This window comes from Zingiber officinale, chromosome 2A, assembly GCF_018446385.1.
Source record: "Zingiber officinale cultivar Zhangliang chromosome 2A, Zo_v1.1, whole genome shotgun sequence".
Classification (NCBI taxonomy): domain Eukaryota; kingdom Viridiplantae; phylum Streptophyta; class Magnoliopsida; order Zingiberales; family Zingiberaceae; genus Zingiber; species Zingiber officinale.
In genome coordinates this window covers 148,616,521-148,635,977 of record NC_055988.1, presented here as the reverse complement: position 1 = coordinate 148,635,977, position 19,457 = coordinate 148,616,521, and positions in this window count along the sequence as shown.

Here is a 19,457-nt window from a genome sequence, read left to right as displayed (position 1 = left end):
GGCGGGAAAACCTAGTGGATTAAAAGATAGTCAAGCGATTCTGCATAGTAAGTAAGATAAATCACTGGAGGAGAGTGATCTATGTTGGAATGTATATTGAAAGCCTAAGCTTTGTAAACATTTATTATGAATAAAGAATCACATTTGGTCTAATTGTCTACATTTGTTTGTAGTTGTTCATTTAATTTATATTGTAGATAACATAGTATGTGGTGTCACATACAGAAGATGATGTTATCAGTACCTTATAAATTATAAACAGTAGCTCACGACCAAAATGGAAAAGGAACAAACCATTAGAAGGTCGTAGTGTAATTAGGTATTAGTTTATCTTGACTATATAATTACACTAGTACACTCAGAGTGTATTGAGTAGGACCATTTGAGGTCGTTTCTTTTATACTGACTTTATAAAGGAACAAAGACCTCAGTTATTATGGAAGTGTGTGCTCTTAATCCTAATATAATAACAAGCACATATATTTGATATTTATTTCTTTAATTTATCAATGGGTGAGATTTAGTTCGTTGAATCAATAAACCCGATAAGTTGGGAAATGGTATCACTTATAATGTGTGTTGTTGATTATAGAAGGAAACTGTGTCCTAGAAATACTAGGTTGATAATGTCCTCAAGAGGAGCTCATAAAGATTGTCATGTTAAACCCTGCAGGTGGACTTAGTCCGACATGACAATAAGGTTGAGTGGTACTAATCTTGGACTTAGATATTAATTAAATGAGTTGTCGTAACTCACTTAATTAGTGGACATTCGATATCTTAAACACGGGGAGACTAACACACTCATAATAAGAAGGAGCCCAAAATGTAATTTGGGATTGGTGCGTAGTTCAATGATAGTTCTCTAGTGGAATGAATTATCATTGATAAAATTAAGTTGTGTGTTAAGGGCGAACAGGATGCTTAATTTTATCGGAGACCAAAACCAATTCCTCCTCTCGGTCCCTATCGTAGCCTCTTATTTATAGAGTTCTATACCCACCTATACCCACCTTCTATACCCAATAGGGGCCGGCCAAGCTAGCTTGGGAACCAAGCTAGGGCCGGCCTAGGTATATTATTGGGTGGCCGGCCCTAGCTTGAACCCAAGCTAGTAGGGCCGGCCAAAATAAATTAAAAAAGAAATTTAATTTTAATTTTTATTATAATGTGGAAGATATAATTTAAAGAGAATTAGAATTAAAATATCTCTCTTGTAAAAGATTTACAAAAGATTAAAGAAAGAGATTAGATCTCTTTCCTTATTTGTAGATTGGAGAGATGTTTTATTTTCTCTTTAAAATTATTCACATGTTAATAAAATTAAAATTATAGATATTTCCTTTTATTAACCATGAAGAGATTTTAAAGAGAAATTTTATTTTTTAAAATTTCCGGAAACAAATTAGGAAGTTTTAATTGTTGATTAAAACTTGTCCAATTTCTCCAATGATGTGGCCAGCCATTGAAGATTGATTTGGAAAATTTATTTTATTTTTCTAAATTAAATCATGTCAAGGAAATTGAGGAAATTTTATTGTAATTAAATTTCCTAATTTGCCTAGGCCAAGGAATATAAAAGAAGGGGTGAGGGTGTCTTCATGAGACACAACCTCTATTGTTTTCTCTCCCTTTTTCCTTGGTGTTGTGGCCGGCCATTACCCTCTTCCTCTCTTCCTCTTGTGGTGGCCGAATACTTCATCTCTCTTGGAGTTCTTGTGGTGGCCGGATACTACTTGGAGAAGAAGAAGAAGAAGGAGAGAAAGTTAGCATCTCTTGGAGCTTGGTTAGTATTTTGATTTTCTTCTTTGGTAAAGTTCTTCCTTTGTGGCCGAACCTTGCTTGGAGGAGAAGAAGGTGGTTGGTGGTTTCTCATCTTGGTAGATCGTTGCCCACACAACGTCCGAGATTAGAAGAGGAATACGGTAGAAGATCAAGAGGTTTTTCTACAAGGTATAATTAGTAATTTTTATTTCCGCATCATGCTAGTTATTTGTGGAAATAATACCAAATACAAGAGGCTTATGATCTAGTATTTCGAATATGTTTTTCGATGTTGTGTTCTTTTGTTTTCTTTCTTTTCCTTGTGATTTGATTGTTCTCTTTGGTTAACCTAAAGTTATTTTAGGAAATTAAATATTAGCTTTCTATTAAAGGTTTTGTCTAGTCGGTGGTGGTTGCTCCCATATCCAAGAAGGCCATGTGCCTCGCCACGTCAGTACTGGGAACCTTTTATGGAAATTAGTATTTAATGAAATTAATAACTTAAGGAGACTTGGGTCGAACGTGTTAAGTTCCGCAGGAGATCCAAGTTAAAACCTAAAAGAACAAATAGATTAAGTTTTGGATCAAATGTGTTAAGTTCCGCAGGCGATCCAAAATTTAATTTAAAAGAACACATGGTAGCTAGGAAAAAGGTTCAGACCTTTGTACAAAATTTTTGTACAGTGGAACCTCTAGGTTTTCCGAGTAGCAACCAACAATTGGTATCAGAGCTAGGGTTTTGCCTCTGTGTATTTGGTATTTAGTTTAATTATGCACATGTCATACATAATTTAGGCAGGATAATAGTAGGATGTGCTAACTTTATGGATGCAGGATCCAACTATTATGGCTTTTAGTTAATTATGTGTGTGATTGGACCCTTGGACATGTCAAGGGCAATTTATATGTGTGTGCATGATTGTATTAAAATACAGCAGGAGTCGTATTTAGTTTTATTAGGATTTTATTTTGATCTAGATACATGTACATTCCTTTTATGGAATATAGGATCAAAATGTAAAATTCTATTTATGTCATGGATCGAATCTTGCAAAGCGTGGAACCTTCTAAGGACCAGAGGCGCAGCGGAACTAGGAGCAAGATGGATGCGACAGTGGCCAAATTTGGCGGCAGCTTGGGATGACAACACACGGAGGACAATTAGAGATAAAATCCATAATAGTTGAAAATTAAATTTTCTATTTATTGCTTTTATATTGTGTGCATGTTAGTTTACAAGTTTAAGTAGGCTAGCATAGTTAAAATTCTTCATTTATAAATAACTAAGTGGGAGAGGATTTTAAATAAATCCCATGGTCTCCATTCTTGGTTTGTAAGTGATGCAAACAAGCTTGCGTTGGCTCGAGTGCCTTCCTCCATAACGGATGAGCTTGTTTGCGGATCACTAGAATGACTTCCATTTTGGATGACTATAGGAAGTTAATTAAGGCGTGTGATCTTCCCCGCGGAAGGGGCATAATCTTATTAATGGACTTAGTGTCAAGTAATGGTATACACTTAGACACATCTAATAGTATCCTCCCTAACGGAGTCACTGCTATTATTTGTATGACCAAATGATACCAACTATTAATTTTATTTGTCAAAAAGTTAGGTTGACAAGATAATGAAATTAATGGGTTAAAACCCTCCTTTTACAAATGTTGAATTTGTATACGTCCACACTAACGTGGCATACAAAATTCACGGTGTTATGAGGTGTTGGTTAATTTAAAATAGTATTGTTTGAGGAATCAATATTATTCTAAATTTAGAGTTCTGACCAAAAGTTATTTGTGATTCTTAGGATGTCTTTCAACCCACTGCCCATCATACTTCAACAGAATAGACTTACTGGACCAAACTACATAGATTGGAAAAGAAACCTGGACATTGTTCTTACTGCTGAAAGCTATAAATATGTACTGACTGAGCAGTGCCCTGATGCACCTACTGGTGAATCTACCCAAGAGGAGATTGAATATCATAGAAAATGGGTAAAAGCAGATGAGATGGCGCGGTGTTACATTTTGGCTTCAATGTCAAATGTATTGCAACATCAGCATCAAGATTTACCAACGATTTATGATATAATCTCAATGAACTCTTTGGTCATCAGAGTAGGGCTTCAAGGCAAGAAGCCATGAGAAAGATAATGACAGCCACCATGCAAGAGGGTACTCCGTAAGGGATCATATCCTAAAGATGATGGCTTATCCGAGCGAGATACAGATCCTTGGAGGAGAAATTGATGGGAAACCCGGATCGATATGATCCTCCAAACGCTACCTAGAAGTTTTGAGCACCGAACTATAATATGAATAAGAGGGTTTATTCATTAGCGGAACTCGATGTAACTTCAAGCGAAGGATTATTTCACACAATGCTCAAATTCACTATCTTGAAAATGGTTCTACTTCTAAACCGAAAGGAAAGAAGAAGAAGAAACAAGTGGTTCAAGAAAGAAAGTGAATAAATCTCAGTGTACGGGATTTAAAGTTGGAATGAAGAAGCAAGGCAAGTGCTTCATCCGTAGCGGTGACATTGGAAGGCTGATCGTCTCGTAGGAACCAAAACAAAGGTATATCTCATACTCTAGTTGTTGAAACATGTTTAGCGATGTTATCTACCAGCACCTGGTGTGTAGATACGGGAGCCATGATCATGTCTGCAATTCCTTGCAGGAGTTCTGAAGGAGAAATTACCGTCTCATGGGCAATGCTACTAAGGTGGCGGTTGTTGCAATGGGAGGCGTCTACTTATCTTTTAGTAGAAATAGAATTTGGTTTTAAGAAATTGTCTTTATGTACCCGTTGTAGAAAGAATTTAATTTCAGTTTCTAAACTGTTTTTAGATGGATATTCAGTTTCTTTCAGTAACGATGTAGTTATTAAAAGAAATAAAGTGATTATCTGTTCTGGTGCATTAGTTGGCAATTTGTATATTTTAAATCCAATTTCTTCCACAAAGCAAAACATGGAAATTTATAACTCATCTTCTAATTCTAATAAGAGAAAAGAACCTTCAGAAATGAACCAAGCATATCTTTGGCATCTAAGACTTGGTCATATTAATTTAAGTAGGATTCAGAGGCTTATAGCCGATGGACTTTTGAGTTCATTAGAGTTGGAAAATTTTCCAACTTGTGAATCTTGCTTGGAAGGTAAAATGACCAAGAGGCCGTTCAAGGCCAAGGGGTATAGAGCCAAAGAAGTGTTAGAGTTGGTTCACTCTGATTTGTGTGGTCCTATGTCTGTCCAGGCAAGAGGAGGTTTTGAATATTTTGTCTCTTTCATAGACGATTATTCAAGATATGGATACATTTACCTAATGCGCAAGTCCGAGTGCTTTGATAAGTTCAAAGAATACAAGGTCGATGTGGAGAAACGACTAGGTAAAGTATCAAGACACTACGACGATCGTGGTGGCGAATACCTCTTAGAGAGTTTAGGAATTACTTATCGAGGGATTCAATCCCAATTGTTCGCACTGGAACACCCCAAGAATGGTGTGGCAGAAGGAATAGGACTCTTATGGAAATGGTTAGATCGATGATGAGTTATTCAGAATTACCAAATTCGTTTTGGGGATATGCTCTGGAAACAGCAGTATACGTTCTGAACTTAGTACCTTCTAAATCAGTTTCTTCTACTCCCATAGAATTGTGGAATGGGCGAAAACCCAGTCTAAGACATATTCGGATTTGGGGTAGTCCAGCACATGTGCTGAAACCAGATGCTGATAAGTTAGAATCTCGTACAGAAGTTCGCGTGTTTGTAGGATATCCCAAAGGAACGAAAGGTGGTTTATTTTATAGTCCTAAAGACCAGAAGGTCATTGTTAGCACCAATGCCCAGTTTTTAGAAGAAGACTATATAATGGATCACAAGCCCAGTAGTAAAGTTGTTTTAGAAGAACTTAGAGAGGACATGTCTACTTCAGTACCAACAGTACAAGATGAAGTACCACAAGAGACTGCAACACGTGTCACACATGATACACAACCACAGATAGTGCCTCGTCGTAGTGGGAGGGTTGTGAGGCACTGAAGATTCATGTTTTGGGAGAGTCTTGGACTTGATCCCTGGTAAACATGATCCCCGATCATATACGAAGCACTCCAAGATATAGATGTCTTGGCAAAAGGCAATGAATTCAAATAGAGTCCATGTACTCTAATAAGGTTTGGGAGCTTGTAGAACCACCGATGGTGTAAAAGCCGTTGGATGCAAGTGGATCTACAAGCGGAAAAGAGGGATGAAGGTAGAAACCTTCAAAGCTAGGCTTGTTGCAAGAGTACACTCAAAAGAGGGAATCGATTATGAGGAGACCTTTTCACCAATAGCATGCTTAAGTCTATCCGGATACTCTTATCCATCATATGGATTATGAGATTTGGCAAATGGATGTCAAGACGACTTTCCTTAATGTAAGTCTTGAAGAGAACATCCATATGAAGCAACCGAAGGGTTCATTGAAAAGGCAAAGAGCATTTAGTGCAAGCTCAATCGGTCCATTTATGGATCAAGCAAGCTTCAAGTCTTGGAACATCCGGTTTAATGAAGTAATCCATCATATGGATTTATTCAAAGTCAGGATGAGTCTTGTGTATATAAGAAGTGTAACGAAACGTGGTGGTATTTCTTGTACTATACGTAGATGATATTTTGTTAATTGGCAACAATGTCAAGGTATTATCAGACGTAAGGGTATGGTTGTCCAAATAATTTGATATGAAGGACTTAGGAGAATGTGCACACATTCTTGGGATCAAAGTTATAAGGGATCGTAAGAAAAGAATGTTGTGTCTATCCCAAGCTTCATATATAGATACAATCCTTGCTCGTTTTAGCATGCAGGATTCCAAGAAAGGTTTCTTACCTTTTAGACATGGAGTAGCTCTATCTAAAGAGATGTCTCCAAAGACATCAAAAGAGATAGAGGACATGAAAGCAGTTCCTTATGCTTCGGCTGTAGGAAGCCTAATGTATGCAATGCTATGTACGAGACCCGATATTGTTAGCATATATCAGAGTAACCCTGGACAAGGACATTGGACTGCTGTAAAGCATATATTGAAGTACCCGAGAAGGACTAGAGATTATATGCTAGTTTACCAAGCCGACGATTTGCTCCCTGTGAGTAACACGGATTCAGACTTCCAATCAGATAGGGACAATAGAAAGTCTACGTCAGGCTATGTGTTTACATTAGGTGGTGGAGCCATTGCATGGAGGAGTGTTAAACAGAAATGTGTATCTGACTCAACCATAGAAGCTGAGTATGTGACAGCCTTTGAGGCAGGCAAAGAAGCTGTATGGCTCAGGAACTTCCTAATGGACGTAGATGTGATTCCTGGTTTGCCTAAAATCATCACAATTTATTATGATAATAGCGGTGCAGTTGCAAACTCGAAGGAACCATGAGCCTATAAGGTAAGTAAACATATAGAGTGCAAGTACCACCTGATACGAGACATCGTCAAGCAAGAAGAAGTTGTCGTCGCCAAGATTTCATCAGCAGATAACCTTGCAGATCCTTTCACTAAGGTCCTTCTGGTGAAAGCTTTCGATCGGCATGTGGAGGAGATGGGAATCGGATGTATGGTAGAAGATATGGCAACAGTCATTAGTATAAGTGGGAGATTGTTGGAATGTATCTAAGCCTAAGCTTTGTAAACATTTATTATGAATAAAGAATCACATTTGGTCTAATTGTCTACATTTGTTTGTAGTTGTTCATTTAATTTATATTGTAGATAACATAGTATGTGGTGTCACATCTAGAAGATGATGTTATCGGTCCTTATAAATTATAAACAGTAGCTCACGACCAAAATGGAAAAGGAACAAACCATTAGAAGGTCGTAGTGTAATTAGGTATTAGTTTATCTTGACTATATAATTACACTAGTACACTCAGAGTGTATTGAGTAGGACCATTTGAGGTCGTTTCTTTTATACTGACTTTATAAAGGAACAAAGACCTCAGTTATTATGGAAGTGTGTGCTCTTAATCCTAATATAATAACAAGCACATATATTTGATATTTATTTCTTTAATTTATCAATGGGTGAGATTTAGTTCGTTGAATCAATAAACCCGATAAGTTGGGAAATGGTATCACTTATAATGTGTGTTGTTGATTATAGAAGGAAACTGTGTCCTAGAAATACTAGGTTGATAATGTCCTCAAGAGGAGCTCATAAAGATTGTCATGTTAAACCCTGCAGGTGGACTTAGTCCGACATGACAATAAGGTTGAGTGGTACTAATCTTGGACTTAGATATTAATTAAATGAGTTGTCAGTAACTCACTTAATTAGTGGACATTCGATATCTTAAACACAGGGAGACTAACACACTCATAATAAGAAGGAGCCCAAAAATGTAATTTGGGATTGGTGCGGTAGTTCAATGATAGTTCTCTAGTGGAATGAATTATCATTGATAAAATTAAGTTGTGTGTTCGGGGCGAACACGGGATGCTTAATTTTATCGGGAGACCAAAACCAATTCCTCCTCTCGGTCCCTATCGTAGCCTCTTATTTATAGAGTTCTATACCCACATATACCCACCTTCTATACCCACCCAATAGGGGCCGGCCAAGCTAGCTTGGGAACCGGCCTAGGTATATTATTGGGTGGCCGACCCTAGCTTGAACCCAAGCTAGTAGGGCCGGCCAAAATAAATTAAAAAAGAAATTTAATTTTAATTTTTATTATAATGTGGAAGATATAATTTAAAGAGAATTAGAATTAAAATATCTCTCTTGTAAAAGATTTACAAAAGATTAAAGAAAGAGATTAGATCTCTTTCCTTATTTGTAGATTGGAGAGATGTTTTATTTTCTCTTTAAAATTATTCACATGTTAATAAAATTAAAATTATAGATATTTCCTTTTATTAACCATGAAGAGATTTTAAAGAGAAATTTTATTTTTTAAAATTTCCGGAAACAAATTAGGAAGTTTTAATTGTTGATTAAAACTTGTCCAATTTCTCCAATGATGTGGCCAGCCATTGAAGATTGATTTGGAAAATTTATTTTATTTTTCTAAATTAAATCATGTCAAGGAAATTGAGGAAATTTTATTGTAATTAAATTTCCTAATTTGCCTAAACCAAGGAATATAAAAGAAGGGGTGAGGGTGCCTTCATGAGACACAACCTCTATTGTTTTCTCTCCCTTTTTCCTTGGTGTTGTGGCGGCCATTACCCTCTTCCTCTCTTCCTCTTGTGGTGGCCGAATACTTCATCTCTCTTGGAGTTCTTGTGGTGGCGGATACTACTTGGAGAAGAAGAAGAAGAAGAGAAAGTTAGCATCTCTTGGAGCTTGGTTAGTATTTTGATTTTCTTCTTTGGTAAAGTTCTTCCTTTGGGCCGAACCTTGCTTGGAGGAGAAGAAGGTGGTTGGTGGTTTCTCATCTTGGTAGATCGTTGCCCACACAACGTCCGAGATTAGAAGAGGAATACGTAGAAGATCAAGAGGCTTTTCTACAAGGTATAATTAGTAATTTTTATTTCCGCATCATGCTAGTTATTTGTGGAAATAATACCAAATACAAGAGGCTTATGATCTAGTATTTCGAATATGTTTTTCGATGTTGTGTTCTTTTGTTTTCTTTCTTTTCCTTGTGATTTGATTGTTCTCTTTGGTTAACCTAAAGTTATTTTAGGAAATTAAATATTAGCTTTCTATTAAAGGTTTTGTCTAGTCGGTGGTGGTTGCTCCCATATCCAAGAAGGCCATGTGCCTCGCCACGTCAGTACTGGGAACCTTTTATGGAAATTAGTATTTAATGGAATTAATAACTTAAGGAGACTTGGGTCGAACGTGTTAAGTTCCGCAGGAGATCCAAGTTAAAACCTAAAAGAACAAATAGATTAAGTTTTGGATCAAACGTGTTAAGTTCCGCAGGCGATCCAAAATTTAATTTAAAAGAACATATGGTAGCTAGGAAAAAGGTTCAGACCTTTGTATAAAATTTTTATACAGTGGAACCTCTAGGTTTTCCGAGTAGCAACCAACAATCTAGTGAGGACAAGTCTTAGTGGGACTATAGGTGTTGGTCCAACTTCGATTCATTTTAAAAATCTAGGTTAAGACCAAGACTAGATCCTGGATTTAGGAAAACAAGATCTAACTCATAAATACATATAAAATATTCATGCATATAGTTTTCTAACTCTGTATTATAGAGACAAACATAGATCTTCAAATTTTGTACGTGTGGCAACTGATAAAGCCTAATTTCGAGTCTGGAGTCAGAAGATATGGCCTCCGGATGGTTGCTATGTCAAACCAGCATATTGGAGGTGCCTCGAATAGATTGGAGGCGCTTTGGATTGGTTGGAGGCGTGGAGGCACCTCGAATGGATGAGAGGCGCCCCAGATCAAAGTTTTATCTCTTTTTCAACGGATAAGGCCTATTAGAGATGCCCTGGGTCATTGGAGGCACCTCTAATGCCCTATATATATATGAGGGATTCGGTCAGCTTTCAAGACACAACGCATATACAAGCTTCCTCGATCATTCTGTTGCGTCGTCCTCCTACTATTGCTCTACTACGATGCTATGACACTAACTCCAAGCTTTAACTTCCATTTACTATGAGTTGGTATATCTTAATTTAAATTGTCATTATCATTTATTTATTATTGAATAGAGGAAGTGTAGGATTGTTACACTTCCTCCTATTATTTGAATTCGGATTACTCTTTCGGCGGTTCCGGAAGAGAATTTAGTGGATTTTCTATCATACGGCCCGAGGAATCATGGGTCTTGGAGTAGGAGTCGCCAAAGGCTCCGAACCAAGTAATCATCTTGTTCTTAATTGTTTCTGTTTTTCTGTTGTGCACTTTTCACTCTCAAGTTTCTAAGAATAAAAATATTTTAAAAATACACATGATTCATCCTCCCTCTCATGTACCTCGATCCTACAGGAGACACCTCGAGAGGCTTGGAGGCGCCCCGGGATGCTTGGAAGTGCCACAGAACATCCAAAGCATCCTAGATCAGAAACATTATCAAGTTGATAACACAATATTGCATTGGATTGAATAAGCTTCATTGGAGGCATCCTGGGTTGATCTGAGGCGTCTCGGATGCCTTATATAAGTTGTATTTGTTGGAACACTTTGGATCTAGAGAGGGGTGAATAGCTTCTCTCACTTTGTCGATGATGATGTGCAGCGGATAAACTCGACGCAAAGCTTCCCAATGCTAACAAGATGGATTTACTTAGTATCCACCTCAAGAAGAGATGACTAATCCAAGGATCCGACCCTCATGAACAATCTCCACTATGAAACACTCCTTCTCGAAAACAATCCAGAGGTAGAGAAGCCTCGTACAAGCTCTCAATACAAAAATACAAGAAGAAAAACAAAAAAGGCTAATACAATAATAAATCTTACAAGATTTACAACATGAAATCCTAGCTTGCTTCTTCTTCTTGTTTAGCAACGCCTCTTGACTTTGGAAGTGTAGCAACACTTGTCTCCAAAGAGCCTCAAGAATCGGCGGTGATGTCTGCGTGAGCTTGGTGAAGAAGATCAGAGAGTAGTGCTGAGAATAGTGCACGCGAACGCCTTTTCTATTTATACAACGGTTAGTTTTTCAAGCGTAATCAATTGCCCTAATTGATTGATCATGCGTAATCGACTAGCCTAATCAATTAGCCATACTTCTGTTTGCTCGAGAAGGGCCTGTAAGCGATTAAACCTCCCTACTTGATCATGTTAGAACCTCAAGGTTGTTTTGGTGTGATCAACAAGTTAAGTTAGGTCCTGTGTATTTTTAACCTTGTGTCTAAGTATACAGGAGCTTAGGAGCACAAGTAGTCGAGCGGAAGACGCAGCTAGCGAGAAGGACGACACGCGGTGCGCCCGAGGGATGAGGCGCTGGGGAAGAGTACATCAGCGGACGAGAAGGAAGCGTGCAGTGGTTCCGAGGGACAAGAAGCCAAAGCGGAAGATTGCTCGAGGAGCAAGAGACACAGTTAGCGAGAAGGTCGGCACGGGGTGCGACCGAGGGATGAAGAATGCGGATGAGTACACTGGAGAACGAGAAGAAAACACGCGGCGATTCTGAGGGACGAGAAGCCAGAGCGGAAGCCTGTTCGAGAAGATCGGAAGTTGGGTTCGGGTGAGCCCTATTCCGGATGGTAGAGATCACCCAAGCGAGCGAAAGACTCGGTCTGAGGCAAATGGAGCTAGAGCGGAAGACCCAGGCTGGAAAAAGTCAATGGGGTTAACTTTTCCCTCCGGGGCGTCCGGAAGGCCCGGAAGGGCCCTGAATAGTCCGGGGCGCCCGGAACCCTTCCGGGCGGCCGAAGTTGACTTTTTGACCAGATCACGTCAAAACACGATCTGAACGTTGAGGGATAAAATTTTATCCCCCCAGGGCACCCCGACCAAGGCTATAAATACAACCTTGGTCCAGAAGCTTCAAATCATCTCAACAACTCAAGCAATTCACTTCCAACACTTGTATGCTCAATTTCTAATTAGCTTCTTTATTCTGCGCTTCATCATTGTAAGAGGCTTCTCCGCCTGAAGGAGTTTTTAATTCGATCATCTTCCTTGGATTAACAGCCTTCCCGGTTGTAACTAAGTCAAATCCGATGTCTCTTCCTTTTGTTATTTTCTATTTAACTAATTTATGCAAGTGTTATTTTAAGAAAGTTTGAGAAAGGGTTGTTGTAACTCCCGAAAATTTTTCAAATAAATTTTAGAAATATTCTATTATTTTCTGGAATTTTAGAATATTTTTATGGAATTTTTGGAGTAGCAGAAGTAGCAAAATTAAATAAAAACATAAAATAGCCTAAGCGGAAATTGAACCCGCGACCTATTAGACCCTACAATTTATACAAGACTTTAGTAACCAGGTGGCCCCAACAGGGGTGTGCTAAAAGAAGAGGAGAGGAATTATATTTATGATCAAGTTGGATTGTATTGATCCCTTAATATAAATAAGGAATTTAAATGGGAGTTTATTATTCTTGAACGACAACTCTCCCTCAAACCCTCACCGCCGCCCCTCCCTCTTCCTCACCCTCTCGGCACACCAAGCCCAAGAAAACCTAGGGTTCCATCCCTAGGGTCGTAGGAGCACCTTCCGGCGATGTCTCCGATACGAGGACGCTCCTCTCCTCGAGAAGAACGCGTAGACGTAAGAAGATCGCCGAAGAGATGTTCTTCTCCAGAAACCTAGCGATCAGAATTGTAAGAAACCTAGCGCAGGAAGTAAGTAACCCCTCACCTACAGTATAAGTAGTTAATCGTGCATTTTTATGCTTTTAGTTCAGCCATATGCATGATTATTATTTCGAGGAGAGTTAGAGCACACCAAGTGCTCGATAAAATGACTAGTACAGTTAAATGCTACAGTAGGCATTTTAATAGCTCAGTTAAATGTCATAGAAGCATTTTAAATAGCATGTTTAGTCTTGCTTCAGTTTATATGGGACTACGGTCCAATGGGTGGGCTCCCATAGTCACCTCTAGGTTCAGATAACCTAGCTCTAGGTTCAAATAACCTAGTAAGAGCAAGATAAGATAAATTAAATTATGAATCAGTATTTTACTTTATCAGTGGCACTATACTGGACTCTTAGTTGTCCTTGGGTTGGGCTCCCATAGTCGTCCTAGGTTTAGATAACCTAGTAAACCCTGCTAGATTCGGGACTAGCTACCTCGGGTATAGTTAAGGATGCGCGCATAGCAAGTACAGTTGTCGGGCCCATCAGTAGCATGTTTATTATTTTTACCTATTATGAAAAATAGTTTTCAAAACTTCACAATTCAGTTATGTGAATGCAGTTCAGATTTAATCTTAGTCTAACATCAGTTTAGCCCAGCTTATGTATCAGTTTAGCTTTTCTCATTGACAAAACAAGTTAGTTCTATGAACCATATTTAATTGCCATGACTTACATATCTGTATGCCATATTTTAGTATTTTCAGCACGATTATCAGCATGCATTCTAACTAGCATCTTTTGAGAGCATGATTTCATCGAATGCATGTTTTTGCGAGGTAGATGGTTCTTACTAAGCTCCCAAGCTTATAGTTTCTTTTTCCTTATACTGCAGATAAGGGTAAAGGGAAGATGGATTAGCGGAGGCTGGAGGGCAATACGACAAGATGTGTGTGAGAAGGAACTTGGAATAAAGACTCTTGGGAACTAGCCAATCTAAAAACTTAGTATTTCTGATTTTGTTACTACTCTGCACACTTTTAGGATGTTTAAGTGTCATGAATTGTGAAAGTATGCACTATGTTATGCTTAGATTACTAGTTGTCTTGATATTAGATAGCAAACTATGAGTAATAACATGCCTAGTAGTGTTGTTTCATGCTTTTAGTTGATTTATGTGAGTTCGGTACGAAATTGTGTGGAGTTTCTGTGAAATCAGAAACCCAATCGATTGAGGAGTCCTCAATCGATCAACCGATCGATTAGAAAGAAATTCCCCGCGTACAAAGAGTTGCTGAATCGATCAGCTAATCGATTGAGGAGTCCTCGATCGATCAGCCGATCGATTGAGACGCGACTTCTGCGTACAGAGAGCTGTTGAATCGATTGGCCATGGATCGATCAGCCGATCAATTGGGGAGCTCATTTCTACGAATAGAGAGCTGCTGGATCGATCAACTGATCGATTGGCTAGACTGGATCGATCAGCCGATCGATTCAGACGGGATTTCCGTGCACAGAAGCACGTTGAATCGATCAGTGGATCGATTGATATGTTTCAATCGATTGAGTCCCGACCCAATCGATTGGGGAAGTCTGATTTCGGCTGGGAACATCTGATTTCAGCTCCTTGACCATATGGAACGTTGGGGGTACTTAGAAACTTCCAAATCATGTTGAAATTCATAGAAACAAGTATTAAATAGCTTAGAATAGTGTTCTATGGTATGATATAACATGGAAAGTTTAGATTCCAGATTTTACAGCAAATAGCAGAGAGTTTTAATTAGTTTAGCTTTTACGCACCTTAATATTCAGTGATAGCCCCAGAATAGTTTAGCATAATGTAACCCCCGACCTTACAGCCTAGTCAGTAGAAGGTGGGGTGTTACAGTTGTGCTTTTTTATTTTCAGACTATTCAACCCCCCTTCTAGTCGGCCACCGCGATCCAACAAGTGGTATCAGAGTCAAGGCTCTTCAGAAGGACTAATCACCATTCGAAGCAAAGATAACGACCGAACCAAGCATCTACCTACTGAAGTTCGAAGGGGAATTCGCTAGCTGGAAAAAGTGAATGCAGGTATTCTTTAAAATTGATTTCGATTTAATGTTAATTATGGAATTCGGTTTTACAGCACCGGAAGGTAAGGAGAAACACCATTGGACGAAAAAGGAGCAGGCCGACTACGTGGCAAACGGCAAAGCTGACTATCATCTACTAACCGTTCTTCCGCCACAAGAAGTCAACCGGATCGGCAACTACGACTCTGCGAAGGAACTTTGGGAGAAGTTCCTTGAGCTGCATGAAGGAATGTCTAAAGCAAAGCTTGCAAAACGAGATCTACTCCGCAACCAGCTAACCAGCCTGCGACTTGTGGAAGACGAGACAGTTGCGCATCTGCACTCAAGGATAAAGGAAATCATCACCGGACTTTCGAATCTCGGAGAGACGGTAAGTAATCGAGATTCGCTAAGGTACGCGTTAAATTCTTTTTTGAGAAATTCAAAATGGGCGTCACTAGTAGATGCCTTTTATATTTCAAAAGACTTAGAAACCATTTCATTAGAAGAATTCTTTTCTACATTTGAAGTACACGAATCAAAATGTGTAGGTACGAAGGAGCCCAAGAACAGCGTCGCCCTCAAAGCATCGAGAGACGAACCTGAGTCGGAGTCTTCTCTCGACGACGAGGAAATGGTAATGATGGTAAGACGATTTAAGAATCTTTGTAAATATAGGAAATCTAACCATTCGCAGGGGAAAAAGGAAAGGACCATCCACTGCTACCACTGCGACGAAGAAGGGCACATCAAGGACAACTGCCCCAAGCTAAAGAACAAGGACAATGATAAAGGTAAGAAGCCTGTCCAAAAGCGCAAGGCCCTAAAGGCGACGTGGGACGATACGTCGTCCGAAACGAAAGTCGAGGCGTTCTCCGGGCTTGCATTAATGGCGAGTCATCAAGACGACGACTATGATTTAAGCTCTTCCGAAATGAGCATCGAGAGCATGGATGAAGGGGGAGCTACGTTGGAAGAAAGCAGCACTTCAGGGGGAGACACGGACAACGAGATCGATAAGGTAAGTCAGGTACGATCTCTTCCTCCCGATAAACTCTTTAAATTTGTTAAATTATTAACAAAAGATTGCTGCAAATTAGAAAAAGAAAATAAAAGTTTAAAAGTAATACTAGCTAAATCTTGCCCTCTAGAAGATTTAGACAAATCAAAATTAGAAAATGAAAAATTGAAATCAGAAAATGAAAATATGAAAATTCAAGTAGATAACTTGAAAAACCATGCATGTTCATCTAATACAAATTTTAGAAGATTTAATAATTTAAATTGGTATTTTCGATATCATAAGGGGCAGATTAGAAATATTTCAAAGAAATATATCGCTAAGAAATTTTTAGTCAATCCAGTAGGCTGGAACCTATATTGGGTTTCAAAGTCCTGTCTGACTTGAACTTGAATTAATTAGATTTAGAGCTTTAGCGAAAAAATTAGATATTAAAATATCTTTATGAGTCTTTGTCTAAGGAAGTGGTTGTTGCTTCAATAACCAAGAAGGCCTAGTGCCTCGCCACGACCTGGAAGCCAAAATATTGAAATAAATTGTTTAATTAACTTTCTGATAAAACCATTAAGTTGGAAATTTAATAATGCTTTAAAAAACTTTTTAAATATTTTTTAAAATTCTCAATTTTTTTTACTTAGAATTTTTTTTTCATAAAACTTTTACATAAAAGTTAAAAGTTTTTCTGAAATTTCTGCTTAAAATCTTTACTTAGAAAAATTTTCAAAAATTTTTACAAAATTTCTTAAGTCAGAATTTTTTTTTAAAAATTATCTTACTTAAAGCTTTGCTTAGAAATTTTTTCTTAGAAACTTTTCTTACCTAAAAAGTTTTACTTAGAAATTATTTAACTTAGATTTTATTTTTGCTGAAAATTATTGCAAATTCTCTAACTTAGAATTTTTGTTAAGAAAGTTAGAAATTTTTTAACCCTTAGATTGTTTTTGGAACCCCATTTTTTATGTGATCAAAGGGGAAGAAGGAAAAGTATAAGTCTAGGGAGAGGTAGATTAAATTTTTCTATCTTTTTGCACTTAATTGTAAATTTAGTTAGTTTATTTTTTATGTCTATTTTCCCTAGCTTAACTTGAGTTGCTCACATCAAAAATGGGGAGATTGTTGGAACCCCAATGTTGTTTTGGTGTGATCAACAAGTTAAATTAGGTCCTGTGTGTTTTTAACCTTGTGTCTAAGTGTACAAGAGCTTAGGAGCACATGTAGTCGAGCGGAAGACGCAGCTAGCGAGAAGTATGGCACGCGGTGCGTCCGAGGGACGAGGTGTTGCGGAAGAGTACACCAACGGACGAGAAGGAAACATGCGGTGGTTCCGAAGGACGAGAAGCCGGAGCGGAAGACTGCTCGAGGAGCAAGAGACGCAGCTAACGAGAAGATCGGCACGGGGTGAGACCGAGGGACGAAGACTGCGAATGAGTACGCTGGCAAACGAGAAGGAAACACGCGGCGATTCCGAGGGACGAGAAGATGGAGCGGAAGCCTGCTCGAGAAGACCAGAAGTTGGATTCGGGTGAGCCCTATTCCGGATGGCAGAGATCACCCAAGCGAGCGGAAGACTCGGTCTGAGGCAAACGGAGCCGGAGCAGAAGACCTGGGCTGGAAAAAGTCAACAGGGTTGACTTTCCCTTCGGGGCGCCCGGAACCCTTCCGGGCGCACGGAGTTGACTTTTTAACTAGATCGCGTCAAACACGATCTGAATATTGGGGGATAAAGTTTTATCCCCCCCAGGGCACCCGGAACCCTTTGAGGCGCCCCGACCAAGGCTATAAATACAGTCTTGGTCCAAAAGCTTCAAATCATCTCAACAACTCAAGCAATTCACTTCCACCACTTGTACGCTCAATTTCTAGTTAACTTCTTTATTCTACGCTTCATCGTTGTAAGAGGCTTCTCCGCCTGAAAGAGTTTTTAGTGCGATCATCTTCCTTGGATTAACAACCTTCCCGGTTGTATCCAAGTCAAATCCGGTGTATCTTCCTTTTGTTATTTTCTATTTAGCTAATTTATGCAAGTGTTATTTTAAGAAAGTCTGAGAAAGGGTTGTGCTTTTTTATTTTCAGGCTATTCAACCCCCCTTCTAGTCGGTCGCCGCGATCCAACAGATCGCTTACCAACCATTTTATGTCTTTGTGAAAATCAGCTTAAGCGATCACTCTAATCGCTTAAGAAAGTCGTAATCGATTACAGTCCTTTTTGTTTCTCGCGACAAACACCTTAATCGTTTGTCATAATCAATTAAGAATATCGTAATCGATTATCCTAATTGATTATAACCCTTTCTGTTTCAAATAGAAAGTTCCTTAAGCGATTAAGGAAAATGCTTAATCGCTTAACACACGGTGTAATCGATTATCCTAATCGATTACTGAAATCTAACTTCCAAAACTAAGTCTCGGGTTCCTCGCCCACCATCCAACCAACCATGACCTATTGGGATTTCAGAATGCCTAGCATCCGGTCAATGTTGACGTGCTGAGACTTCTTCACCAAGTGTTTGGTCAATCCTTTGACTCATTTAGACTTTTCTCCTTATGCCAAGTATCTAGTAAATCCATTAACCTACTTGGACTTCCAATCACCAAGTGTTCGGTCAACCTTGACCCACCTGGATTTCCACATGCATGTCTGACTTCATTCACCAGGACTTCTCACTGCCTAGTTTCACTCACTAGGACTTTCACTTGGCTTCACTCATCAGGATTTTTTTTTCTGCCTAGTTTCACTCACTAGGGTTTTTTCACCTGACTTCACTTACTAGGTTTTTTTCTTCTGCCTAGCTTTACTCACTAAGGTTTTTCACTTAGCTTCACTCACTAGGATTTTTCTTCTACCTAGCTTCACTCACTAGGATTTTTCACATGACTTCATTCACCAGGACTTTCCACACTAAATGTCGAGTCAACATTGACTCATTTGGATTTTCTTCTTCCGTCAACCTTCCAGTTGGACTTGCTCTTACCTAACTTTCAGTTAAAACTTTTTCAATCAAGTATCCGGTCAACCTTGATCTACTTGACTCTTCTTCTCATCAAACTAGTCAAACCTTGATCAGAGAAGAATTGCACTAATAATCTCCCCGCATAGACAATTGCAACTGCAATCTTCATGCATTGTCAAACATCAAAACTCAAGAATCAAGACTCAAACTTGAACCAACTTAAACTTAATCAAACTGATCAACTTTGATCAAAATTGTACTAACAGTATTCGACCAAAGCAAATAAACAACAATTTCATAAGCTTCTTTCAAGTGATGCACACTTTAGAAACGTCATTATGATGTCGAAACGTTGCTCCAAAACTTTGGGTCTTGTTTTCGTGTCAATATGATTTTATTATTGTATTCGTCTTTTTCGTACGTATTTTACAAGGACGGTAAATTTGTTAC